This window comes from Lytechinus variegatus, chromosome 9 (genome assembly GCF_018143015.1).
Source record: "Lytechinus variegatus isolate NC3 chromosome 9, Lvar_3.0, whole genome shotgun sequence".
In the NCBI taxonomy this organism is placed as follows: Eukaryota; Metazoa; Echinodermata; class Echinoidea; order Temnopleuroida; family Toxopneustidae; genus Lytechinus; species Lytechinus variegatus.
In genome coordinates, this window is record NC_054748.1 from 8,406,847 (window position 1) to 8,420,650 (window position 13,804).

At 37.4% G+C, this 13,804-nt stretch overlaps 1 protein-coding gene across 3 annotated transcripts in view; it reads left to right on the forward strand.

Moving 5' to 3' along the window:
- Positions 1–1,809: 1,809 nt before the first annotated feature.
- Positions 1,810–13,804, forward strand: part of LOC121421722 (protein cycle-like) — a 49,913-nt gene continuing 37,918 nt past the window's right edge. For 2 of the 3 annotated variants that reach the window (XR_005971032.1, XM_041616504.1), the window contains exon 1: positions 1,811–2,122. The gene's annotated coding sequence lies outside the window, so the exon portion shown is untranslated. Of the gene's footprint in view, positions 2,123–13,804 lie in introns of all 3 variants that reach the window. The other variant, XM_041616505.1, reaches the window with a different exon arrangement.

Below are 13,804 nucleotides of genomic sequence, written 5' to 3' on the forward strand. Positions count from 1 at the left end.
GGTCATCATGCGTAAAAATATAACCATCACTACCATCATTATGGTAATCTTGTCAGCTTTTTATTATCATTATTATATGCATTATCATCGTCGTCGTCATCATCATCATCATCATCACCACACTAGCGTACCTACGGGGGGGGGGGAGGGGCAGAGGGGGCTATCTGCCCCCTCCCCCTGACGAGTCACAACCCATACAAAAGACATCCCTACCCCCTTTACGAGCTTGAAAAAACCTATCCCCCCCGACGAGCGTGAAGACCTTTTATTTTTAACTTTTTTATATTTTTTTTTGCTTGTCAATTTTTTTTCTGGTACGATTGAAGCGACCTTTTCTTTTTTTTTTGCTTGTCAAATTTTTCGACCGGTTTTGCCCCCTCCTGTGGAAAATCCCAGGTACGCCACTGCATCATTATTATCACCATCATCATTATTATAATGATCATCATGTTTGGGGGATGATAAGACAGGCAATCCGCAGGAACATCTCCCACCTGGGGGCCGTTTCATAAAGCTGCTCGTAAGTTAAGAGCAACTTTAAGAACGACTGGTGAACTTATTTACGCGCTAAACCATCACCAATGGTGTATAGCATTTACCAAAAGAAAGGATTACCAGTCGTTCTTAAAGTCGCTCTTAACTTACGAACAGCTTTATGAAACACCCACCAGATCCATTGGGGGAAGGAATATACCCCCACCGGATCTGGGGCCCGTTGCAGAAAGAGTTGCAATCAAACGCAACTCTAAAAACCAAGCGCAACTTGATTTTCAACCAATCAACAGCGCGCATTTGGGACTTGCGATTGATTTTTAGACTTGCGTTTAAACGCAACTCTTTCTGCAACGGGCCCCAGGACCTAAATGGACCAAAGACATGCCGATGACCCCTTTCTTCAATCTAATCTATTTTTTTTGTTTTGTCAGATAAAAATTTAAGTGAAAATAAAAATCATTGAATGAATTCTCATGGAGTCTCATGCAGGATCGGGGCGACAAATCAGTAATACCTTGGTCACATTTGCTCTACGGCGGCCGTACGGCGAGTCGAATTAACAGCCGTTTTAACATTTTTTTGTCCAACTAGGTGGTTTGAATTAATTAATAAAACGGCTGTTTTCTACTCGCCGTACGGCCGCCGTAAAGCAAATGTGACCAAGGTATTATCACGATTCATTCAGGGGCGGATCCAGGATGTTCCAACTTGGGGGGGGGGAGTTTTTCGGAGGAAAATTTTGACAAGCCCCCCCCCAAAAAAAAAATTAAAAGGTTTTCAACCACAAATAAAGGATATTTCGTACCGGCAAAAAAAGAGGTTCAACCGCGCGAATTAAGGATATTTCGTACCCGAAAAAGAAAAAAAAATCTTCAATTTCAAAAGAGGGGGCAAACCTCTGTTTTGAATTTTAAGTTTAACTAAAACAATAATAATGATAATTTGAGGCCTTTATCAATTTCAAGCTCTAAGCTTAAGATGAAGGTCTCCCACATTTCAAAATGAATTATGTCAATATATGTACCGGTATATATATATATATTTTCTGCTATTTGTTTTGATAATTAAAAAATGAAATCAGGAATAAATATATTTCAGATTATTAGAATGGATATGCATTCATTATGTCATTTGCTTATCGTTATGTTATGCTAAGAAAAAAAAATGATTACACTTGTATATACTTTTGATTGAATGTGGAAAGAAATAAATCAAATCAAATCGAAAGTTTGCTTCTCAAAGGGGGGGGGGGAAGTGCCCCTTGATCCGCGCCTGTATAACCAATAACCATTTCCTCCAATGTTTACTTGCTTAGACATTCTGAAATTATTTGATGATATACTTTGCCTGAAGGGTTTCTTTTGAGTAAATGCAAATTGCCCTTTCAAGAATCTACGTCTCCAAACGTCCAACAGAAATTCCAGATAGAGATTTATGTTGGTGTTTTGTTTTCCATGATGGCGATCGATGACCCAGTTTTTTCGAGGTTCGCGTGAAAATTAAATCGTGCAAAGCTACCGTAAATGCAATTTGTTTGCTGCGTGATGGTGCCGTGGTTGTTGTGAAAACCTGTGGAATTATAATCGTTTGAGGTGAAAGGAACGTGTAAAATAAGCTTAATCTGTAGGTTAGTCAATTTTTATGAGTTCGTTCTTTTTTTAATAAAATTGTTCCGAAGTTTATGTGATAAATGAGAGATTTACGTCGTACGTCGATACGTTGACTGCCACAGAGTACTAAACGAGCCTGCAGTTTAGTAGCCATTACCATGAGTGATGTATGTAATTTTATGCACGCATGTCTAATACAGGTTATCACGATTCCGTGCTGCAGTAATTGAAATTGCACAGGATGGAAATTCCTGGCTCTCGTATATTGGTTGTTCCTCTCCAGTTATTAGGTGGTGGTAGGATGGGGGGTCGGGTGTCCGGACACTTAATATTTTTGAAGCCATCTTTTTTGTCTTTGGATTACACTAAAAATACGAATTCAATAAGTGTAATCATCTTCTATTTTGTTCTCTATAATATTTCCTAACATTTGTACCAAACATTTATGAAACTTCGCTTGTAAATTTTTCCAAATAACTTTCTAAAAAACTGATCGTCCGGACAAACAACCTGTCCGGACACACAACAACTGGGTATATAATATTAATAAATGTCAGGGGCGGATCCATGATTTTCCAAATGGGGGGTGGGGGGGGACATTTTTCTGAGGAAAAATTCGACAAGCAAAAAAGAGGTTTTGAAGAAAAATTTAAACAAAGTCGATATTTCGTGCCTATTTCGTCCCCCAAAAAATTTTACAAGTAAAAAAAAAAAAAAACCCAGGGCCAGGGTCATTGTTTAAAAAAAAAGGGGGAGGGGGACACTTCTGGGCGCTAATGCAGTTTCGCACCGGCCGATTACCAGCACACTTTATCACCAATACTTGTTACCAAATGTCATGTCTCATGACAAGTCTCTCAGTCACATTTCGATGTCAATATATCCACCACTTTTCAAAATATCGTGATCGGGAATGGCTGTATTTCGGCTTCGATCCCAACGTCGTTGATCGACATTGCTTCGCGGATCGCTTGGATTCACCGTGCACCGGTATCGATCAAAAATTATCGAAACTGCAATTTCATGCATATTCACGCGACGCTCCGAAACCCGGAAGCCAATTGACTTTGTGCACGTTGCGATAGACTCTACAAATTCCAACGAACACGACATATAGACGCTAATTTGTAAGATTTTGACGGAAAAGCAAAAAGTAATCGAAATTCTCTTACCTGTGCGGTAAGCTTTTTCGATATACCGGTATTAGTAATACCGTTCGGTATGAAAGTCATACCGGTATGGATACCGCCGTTGAAATTTCAATACCGAAATACCGTCATACCAGAAGTTGAAAATATCATACCGGTATTTTCTTCTGTATTGTCGTTTATGGGTATTTTTACAGTAAAATTAAGCCAAAACAATAAGTTCTTTGGCTCTCTCAATGTATTTAATGAAATCAGAATCCAATAATCTAACCTCGAAATGAATGCATCGCCCCTTAACTACTGTCTGAGCTCCGTTAGCCGCTGCATGAGGCCTCGGCCCCACCGCTACTGATGTGCATGTCAGCTCAGCTCCATGCACTCGTGTACACAGCTACAGTAAACAACGAAGTCGACCGAGACGGAGAGCATTTCATGAAGAGTTTTTTCAGTGGTTTCAACAACAGATTTGCTTTCCGCCAATCACATGCGAGGGTTTCCTAGCTTGTAACATCCCTCTACACAAACAAAATCACTGACAAAACTCTTTTTGAAACACTCCCTAGCCTGCCTTTTGACCACGTGGTGTATTGCGGGCTTCAACAAAGTATCTACCTTGGCTTGGGGCGTTGACAGACAAACCACAGGGCCAGGGATTAACACTTGTTTTTTCTTTATGCAAGTTTTTTTTTCTCGGACTGCTCTTAACTTGTATCGATGGGAATGTCCACTGAGTTTTTTTTTTTTTTGGGGGGGGGGGGGTGCTGTGCATTGACAGACTCACAGGGATTAACACTTTTTTTCTTTATGCAATGTTTTTTTCTGGACTGCTCTTGACTTGTTTCAATTATGACAAGTTTACTTTTACACTATAAGCCTGCTACAAAAATCGTCTGACCCCCCCAAAAAAAATAAATAAATACATAAAGAAATAATACATTAATGAATAAATAAATTAAATATGAAAATAAAAAAGAGACAGAAAATGTTGATAACATTAACAGGAAAAAATGTTACGCCATCCCTCTTTGTTTATTTTGATCTGTGAAGTGATCGTAAATGGAAGAAAGTGGCTGAGAATATTTGTGTGATTTGTGATGGGTGTTGTATCCGTTTTGTGCCTGTGCGGTCATGAATAAAATAAAATAAACTATTGGATTGATTGTAATTTAAATTTATGATGGTCTCGTGGCGTGATAAGATTTTGATCATCTAAAATTTGGCATGTGTGAAAGATGAAATTGACAAAAAAAGAGGGGAAGATCGAGATTCGGAGAAGAGGAGGATGTTGATTGTTCGTGGTAAGAGAGGGGTGGTGACGGGGAGAGAATGGGCCGATGGGAAAGAGAGAGTGATGAATTAAGTGGCTGGGGAGATAAAGAAAAACAAAAGCAAGAAAAATTAGTGAGAAAGAGGCAGCCAAGGTATAGGAAGTTTGGGGGGGGGGTTACTTGTAGACAACGTGGAGATTCACAAGAGAGGGGGGGGGGGTTCAACACAATGGACATTTATAAGAAAAGTTATTTACGAGACGTCAAAATTTGAGGTCAACAAACTTTGAACCTTCGACGAACACGTGTTGATGTGAGGGGTAAACAAAAGGGGCGAATCTGAATGTGAATGAGTGGGGCCAGATCGGTGAAGGCAAAATCACGCATATATCCTTGACAGTTTTAGCAGGGAATTTTGGTGCTTGGAAGTTAGGGCATGTACACACGTTGAGCAAAGTAAGTAGCAGTGAGTTTGTGCGGTGTAGCATTTGGCAACTTGACTTATTGATTTTGTACCATGTGCTTGCTGAGATAATTTTGCACACATGCACAGGTAATTCACAGCTCTTGTTGGGGAGAGAGCATGATCGTATAACTTTTGGTAAAGAAAGAGAAAGTTTTTGTCAATGAGAATGGACCATGCTGAGCATTCCTCAGCTGACCACAAGCATCTCCTCTTTATCAGAGGCCATATCAGGGCTAAACAAACATTGGTCACTGTTTGCACAATAAATTAGGAATTTAGTCGGTATTAGTCGGTATACCGGTATTGAAGCTATTAGTAATACCGGTATTGAAAATATCAATACCGAAAAAGCTTACTGTGCGGTATCGGTGAGAAAATAGATCCTCCAAGAATACCTTTCATAATTCATATAAAATACGCGAAAGTGAAATTCTAGGTCGATTTTGGTACGAGGTGATAGAGAATTAGGCGCTAATGCAGTTTCGCACCGGTCGATTACTAGCACACCTAATCACCAATACTTGTTCCCAAATGTCATGACAAGTCTCTCAGTCACATTTTGATGTCAATATATCCACCACTTTTCAAAATATCATGATCGGGAATGGCCGTATTTCGGCTTCGATCTCAACGTCGTTGATCAACACGGCGTAGACATCGCTTCGCGGATCGCTTGGATTCACCGTGCATTCACCGTAATGTTGATATGAACTGAAGTTAGCAACCTAATCATGCGAAAATGTGGCGAACAAACTGCCAGCATGCCGCATGCGAATCTATGTTCGCATGATTTGGTTGCTAACTTCAGTTCATATCAACATTACGGTGCATGCACGGTGAATCCAAGCGATCCGCGAAGCGATGTCTACGCCGTGTCGATCAACGACGTTGAGATCGAAGCCGAAATACAGCCATTCCCGATCACGATATTTTGAAAAGTGGTGGATATATTGACATCGAAATGTGACTGAGAGACTTGTCATGACATTTGGGAACAAATATTTGTGATGAGGTATGCTGGTAACCGGCCGGTGCGAAACTGCATTAGCGCCGAGAATTATACACTTGTTTTGGTGGAATTTTGTGTGGGGGCACTGCGCATGCTTCCTATATTTTCATTCATAAATTGGTTCTCGGCAGTGGCTGGATGACGTCATGTAATAAGCAAAAATGTACACGACCGCTGGAACTGCCAGCGACAAAATTACTTGGTAGGCCACGTTAATTTCAGGCATAGATCTAACGTTAGAGACAGAGTTCTATCATCTCAGTCCCAAAATAAAAGTCAGGGCTAAATAATATAACTTTCCTCGGCGATCGTTTTCGGCCGCAACATGCATGTCCAAGATTTGACAAGTTTTTTGTACGATAGATCTAGATCGATTTTTTGTTATATTTCTTTAAAAAGTGGTATTTGCACCAATGTTTGTTCAATATATTTGTCTATTTTTATTAATTACAATGTTCATTTTCAAATTTCATCTTAAATTCATAAAATCTTAAAGTGTATGTATCAACATGTTTAACAGCTGAAATTCGACACCCCCTGCCCTTCATTCAACATAGCACATCGTGCATTCAGAACTATTTGTGCGAGAGCCCCTGAATTGCGTTGCACCGCATGCAATGTGCAACCTGAAACTAAGTTGCAGCAGTCATTCACTCCTGCACTGCGATCGGGGCCCCTGTCGAACAAAGGTAACCTGCAAGCATGCCTTGACTTGATTTCTGTGCAAATTCAATGTGTTGAATTGTTCTTTTTTCTTCTTTTTTAATTGGAAATTTTGAAGTTACGATCCTAAATTTGCAAGAAAGTTATCGTAATCGGAACAGAACCAAGTATTCGGTCAAGCTTGACGTTCATATGCTATAATAAGCAATATATTGATTGTGGGGATTAACGGAAAGACAAGACAAGATTTCTTCATGTTTGGCGCATTTTTCAGCGACCAAGCTTCTTGAATCAAAACTAAGCCGCCGTGTGCTCTAGATCTACATGTATAGCGCATATTCCGCATTTTTGAGGGAAAATTTTGACTTTTTAGAATGGATTTTTTAGTTAAAAGCTGGACTTTCTGGTGGTAAGTGATAGTGCCTATACTAGAAAAATGGATTTGTTGTGTGCTATGGTGTTTGACTGTGCTGGCTTGTGAAATAGGTTTGCCATGTCAAATCTTGGCCCATGTCGAATTTGACATGCAATGGACAAAATATACATGTAGATTAGTGCTGCAGCCGAACCGCCGTACCGAACGGAAGTTCGCCGAACTTGGCACTTCCGAACCGGACCGAACCGAACACAAAGGCCTGGTTCGGAAGTTCGGTAAAAAAAAGGTATGTTAATATGCAATGCGTAAGTGCGATGATTACATAGATTTAAGTATAAAATTATTTTAAAAAATATTGGTTAGTGATTGTGCACAAAGAGAATTCCACTCAATATATTTTTAAAATCCACTATGATAGCTCCCATCTCGTCTTTGAATGAACTGTTATCAACTTAAGAATATTCTACTAACATAAATATATTTTTTCTTGATAAAATGAGGGGACATTTTGAAGCTAAACTCGGTATAAAAGTGTGGTGTAATTACGTATTGCCGTAATCGATCTTGATCGTAATCGGACCTAATCATTTTGTATTTAATAAAGAAAAAGAACCAGACATAAATTCATCCCTTGTAAATGACAAAGTATGACAGTTTCTGTCTCGTGTTTGATTAAATGTTTATCATTTTCAATTTTTTTTATAAACATAAATATATTTTTTCCTTCAAAAATGTGGGGACATTTTAAGCTTAACTTCGTTAAATAGTGTAGTTGAATTACGTATTGCTGTAATCTGACGTACATTTAATTGTTTTGTATTTAAAAAAAGAAAAAGACAAGACAAATTAATTCCTTGTGACTGACAAAGTAATGGTAAAGTATATATATTCCACCTTCTGAAATTTCCATATTAATATAAGATAAATAAGAGATGAAGGAATGAGGGTGAAAAAACAGAAAAGATAAAAATTCAAACCAAATCAACGCATGTTCCCTGATCGATGTTCCGGAAATGGTTGGTAAGGAAAGTTGAAACAGGAAGTCCAAACAACCTGCTCTCGGTTGCTATTATACAGGTAAAATTTGTATTCCGAACTTGAAACGTTTTTCCGTCTTCAATATTTTCTTAAAAGTGGTTTAATCTGGTCAATTACTGAAAATGAAATGATAAAGTATCAGTTCCGTCTTAGTTCTGACGATCAACGCCGAGTGATTTCACAACAGTAAAATACACATTACAGTCCCATGTACTCATTTTCGTGTTGGAAATATGTTTGACGTCACGTAGCGTCGATCTTTCTGGACCAAGAATGGACTGATATTTTATCTTTTTAAAGTAATTCATTGACCAGATTTTACCACTTTTCAGAAAATAGGGACTTTCTAAAACACTCATATATTCTTTGGAATGTGAATTTTACCGGTATAATAACATTTGAGTGGAGGTTGTTTTTCTACTGTTTCGACATTCCCGATCAACACTTTCTAATTTGAGAAGCTGCGTTGGCAATGACATCGTAATCGATCATGATCATAGCAACATGAAATAATCATGAAAAAAAAAATTCTGATCTTTGTAATTCTGTTTCTGTCCTGATTCTCTCATTATCAATATTTTTTTCTTTTGATTTGTTTTATTTTCATTTTAAAAATGAAAGTAGAAATGACTTATTTTTTTGTTTAAAGATTAAAACAAAAGAAAGTTCAACAATTTTCATAACTATTTTTAAAAACAAAATTTATTATAAATATTTGACAGATCATCCGCTAGATCACTTGTTAGTGGGTCGGCGATCTTTATTTTTTATATGTTAAAATTAATTTGGCATTTATTGCCGAACCCCGAACCGAACCAAAGTTCGGAAAAAAATTGCCGAACCCTCCCGAACCGAACCTGAACATGCCGCCTGACCTGCAGCACTAATGTAGATCTATATTGCTCATCCCCCCCATCCCTCACCCTAAGTATAAAAACATTAATGCAACTTGATCTATTAAAGACTTAAATATCTTTTTTTATAGAAAAGATCACTGTAAGTGAACATTAAAAATATTAAATAAAAAATGAATAATAATTCGCGATTTTTCTGAGTGATGATCAGTAGGCTTGGGAGCCAGTGACGAGTAATCGCGATTCTCAATGTCAGAGTCTCTGGAGACTCAAATTTAAAGGACAAGTCCACCCCAACAAAAATTTGATTTGAATGAAATGAGAAAAATCCAACAAGCATATTAATCAAAATCGGATGTAAAATAAGAAAGTCATGACATTTTAATGTTTTGCTTAATTTCACAAAACAGTTATATGCACATCTTGGTTGAGGGAACTGATGACATCACTCACTTACTATTTCTTCTGTATTTTATTATATGAAATATTCTAATTTTCTCTTCATTGTCCTGTGAAACAAAGTTTTATTTCTCCCTGGACATGATGAATTACCATTGCTTAACATTTTATGGTTCAGTCAAGTTGGTTCTTAATGTCAAATCTGCAAAAAGTGAAATAATGTATAATTCGAACAATAAAAAACAAAAGAAATAGTGAGTGAAGTACATCATTGATTATCTCGTTTGCATGTGACTAAATTGTGCAAATAACTATCTTGTGAAAATAAGCAAAACTTTAAAATGTCATAACTTTCTTATTTTACATCCAATTTTGATGAAATTTTCAGCATTATGCTTGTCTGATTTTTCTCTATTGATTCAAATCAACATTTATATGGGGTGGACTTGACCTTTAACAAACGGTAGCAGTTCTGAGATACACTGTAGAGGGGCTCCTGTCTTGACTATGCTCACTTATTTGTGGATGAGAATCATCCCCAGCACCGACTCCCAGCGCCAAATCCAAGCATTGAGATAAGAAGAATACACTACATGTAGGTGGTTTCAGACCGCCTCGAAGTTCGCCAGTTCCAAGTATTCTCTGATCGGGAAATTTACCCCGATCAGAAAATACCAGGTATTTTGGTAATGTGAAAGCAAACTACGCGTAATATCCCCGAAAGAAAATACCCGCTAAATAGTAGGTACTTGGCAAAATTACGAGAACTTTCGTGGGGATTTTTCCAAGGTCGCAGGTATTTTGGCGATGTGAAAGCAAATTACGGGAACTTTTATCCCATCGTGTCGTTGGGCGCGGCGGCGTGGGTGGCTGCTGGGCTGGTGATTTTGAATCTCCCGCCTTGCCTGCTTATCAGACCACACTGCGCATGCTCGTAACTTCGGGAACTTATCCCGAAGGATGTGTTTCGGGGCGGTGTGAATGCAGGAATAATTAACGGGTATTTTTTAGCCTTAAAAAGTTCTTGTAATTTAACGGGGATTCTTGTGATCGAGGCGGTTTGAAACCACCTACAGAGATAAAACAAACAAGAATGTGGAATTGGGAACCGAGTTCCAGGCACAAGGTAGGCTCAAATCTACCCTGTGACTGTTGGGTCATGTATTTTAATACATGAAAATGAATAGAAGTTGATGATTAAACATCAATTTGAGGAGAAAAAAGATTAAATTTGACTTTTTTGCTGTTGAAAGCTGTGTGCTTCTTAGCAGAAAATAATGAAGATGTACATGTTTATTGGCATCTTTTATCCTTATTACATAATGCAGGGTGCTACATAAGCACTTGCCCGATTGCCCGGGGCAAGTGAAAGTTAGAATCAAGTATCGTGAAACTGTAAAGACCAAAACTACTTGCTAGAATGGGGCAAGCAAAGTAGAGTAACCCAAATTAGGGTCGATCATATGATATTGACCCATATTTTGGTCATGGCAGGCAAGATAAAATCATTTTGGAAGAAGAAATGCAGGTAGATGTCAAAAGAGAGAAAAAGGTCAATGCTTCATAAAACCGCAAAACTTTGAAGAGGTTAAATTTTTTTTTTCTAGGATTTTTTCAGGCAAGTGAAATAGATTTTTGGGCAAGTATATTCCAACTATTTAAAAGTTTACTTGCCCGACTAGGCAAATGTGTCTATTAAAATTATGTACATGTACATGTGGCACCCTGATAATGCTTAAGGCACTTCAGTGCAAAAAAAAGGAAAAGAAATGAAGGTTCAAATTGAATAACGAATGAATGAATGAGTGGATGTCTGTTCTAAAAATCACTCTTGTTTAATACAACAAGTATTTAAATATGAGTTATTACAAATTGAGAGACTGGTTTCTACAGACAGACTTCAACATCAATTATTCATTGAAAGCTGTGAGCCTCCTTTGTGCACATCTTGTTAAGTGTCTGGTGATTAGACATGTCTCTTCCAAATAATTGCCACATTTTCTTTGAACTCCATGTTCACTGTCTTTCTAAGGATGCATTGCACACATAGGGACAGTGATTTTCCGCGATTGCGGAAAACGGACGGAATTCACGGAAAATGCTTTTTGAAACGGAAAGTGGCATTTCAAACGGAAAATCACGGAAAACGCATTTTCTCTCAAAATACACAGAATAGCAACAGAAATTACTCCAAAATCACAACAAAATGAGAGTATTAAATGGCCACAAAACCCCAGAAAACACGATCTCACTTCGCTACAATCATGACAATTCACAAATCATGACTGCACCCGACATCAGCACACTCGATTGTACAGTACCCCACGCCCGTACCCGGCCTGCCGGCCGGGTTGGGCTTCACTGCACTGTACCAAAGATCGTTCCAACTATGAACGGTCGTGTGTTGCTGCCCTCTACGTTTGAAGATGTAACAGCACGATATCCAAGATGACGGATCGGCAAAAGCCGTTGACTGATGATAACGATGTCAAAAAAACCCCCAAATTATCGATGAAAAATCATTTCACCGTGAAATAATGCTAATGATGTGAGAGGTGAGGATGTATGCATGCTAAATGTCTTTGTAAAAATATTATTTACACCCGCATAGATCCGATTAGAACAGATTCTATTGTGTTGTTGGTACAGTAGCAGATACAAAGTTGGACTAGTGCGAGTGTACGTGTAATTTTGCTATTCAATGTAGAAACGGAATTGTCACTTTTTCGTGTGTACAAAGTCTATGGGGAAACAGAATTTCCGTTTTCTGACGTGCTGAAACGGAATTTGATATTTTCTGAAACGGAAAAGGCAATTTTTTGAAACGGAAAATCACTGTCCCTACACACAATCTCTACTCAATAAATTTTACCATCAAAGTTGCTTACTATAGAAATGGGAAAGAAATCATTCAAAATTACATACATGTAGTAATTCATGCAGGTCTGTCAGATTTCAGTTCTTTAGGTGATTTCCACCTACTTTTTTTAAAGCTCATTTTCTAAAGTTTTTGTGTCATTTGTACAGAAAAAGTAAAAAAGGGCAAGTCCAAGAAAAGGTCACCCTGTAAGGCAAAATTTAATCTTTAATTTAAGAAGTTATCTTTGGTGGGGTAAGAAAGCCCAAATGTGGAATTTTAAAATTTCATAAAGAAAAATTTGATAATATGCATATTTATGCTAATTTGGGGCACCTAATTTGCATAATCAGTAAAATGGGCGTTACGTATGGGACAATTATAAAAATTCATAGAAAATGAAAACAAAACTTCTGAGATTCAGTCATAGGTGGGACATGAACCCCCTTACATCTTATTACTTTTGGCAGAAAAAAGTGGTGTCATCTAATTAATTATGCAAATTAGGTCTTGTCCAAGGATGGAATGTCCCATACGTAACATTTTGAGGATGTTTTTTTAAGTTATTTCTCATAATACAATACTTGTATTGTTGCATCTCTGGGAAGTTCTAATTTATTAAGTATGAAAATGTTATACCACAAAAAGTTTCAAAAATGGAGTTTACTTTTTAATTAAAAGTTAATTAAAAAATTGTTACGTATGGGACAACATGTTACGTATGGGACATTTACACACAATGTCAATGGGGAGATTTGTGTACAAAGTGAATGGAGAAAAACAAATTTGAAGAGTGCTCTAAAAACTGATTATTTACCTTTTCTTTAGTTTTTAAACACTGATTTGTTATGAATACTGATTAATGAATACAAATGAAGCCAAAAAAAATGTGAAAATGGAAAAATATGAAAAAATAAAAACAATAGAAATACATAAGAAATTCATAAAACCATGAAAAACAAGGAATAAAAAGGTTGAAATGGCTAATTTCCCCTTCAGTGATATCAAATATGTCTCAGTAGAACATTTAAAAAGAAAGAAACTCTTTTGTTATTTCCATATTTTAAATTATTTCAATTTTTTGAATTATGGGGAAAATTGTGTACGTTCTCTATGGGGACAAAATGTCCCATACGTAACTGTCCCATACGTAACATGTCATTAATTTGTTTAATTAGAGTCTGTAATTAGAGGGATTTGGCTTATGACATGAAACTTGCCATAAATATACTATAGTATTGAGACTTCTATCACACTAAGTTTCAAGTTGTCAAGTGAAATACTTTCAGAGAATTCTCAACTTGAAACTAATGTATTAAAAATTGTCTTTTCTCTGCGTCCCATACGTAACGGCGCATCTTTTCGCTCTAAAAGGTCAAGATCAAGGTCATATGTCACAATTTTTTGCATGATTATTCTTCTCCTAGATGTCTACCATCATGAGGGTATTCAATCTAATCAAAGTCATTTAACACTATTTTTTCAGGTCATTAAAGCCTCTGAAATGTCCCATACGTAACGCGCGCGAATTCTTGGACTTGCCCACAAGCAGCTTTGCAATGTTAGGTATTTTCATTTGTCACTCACACCCCTGTTTATGTACGCCATCTCACTCCAGGGT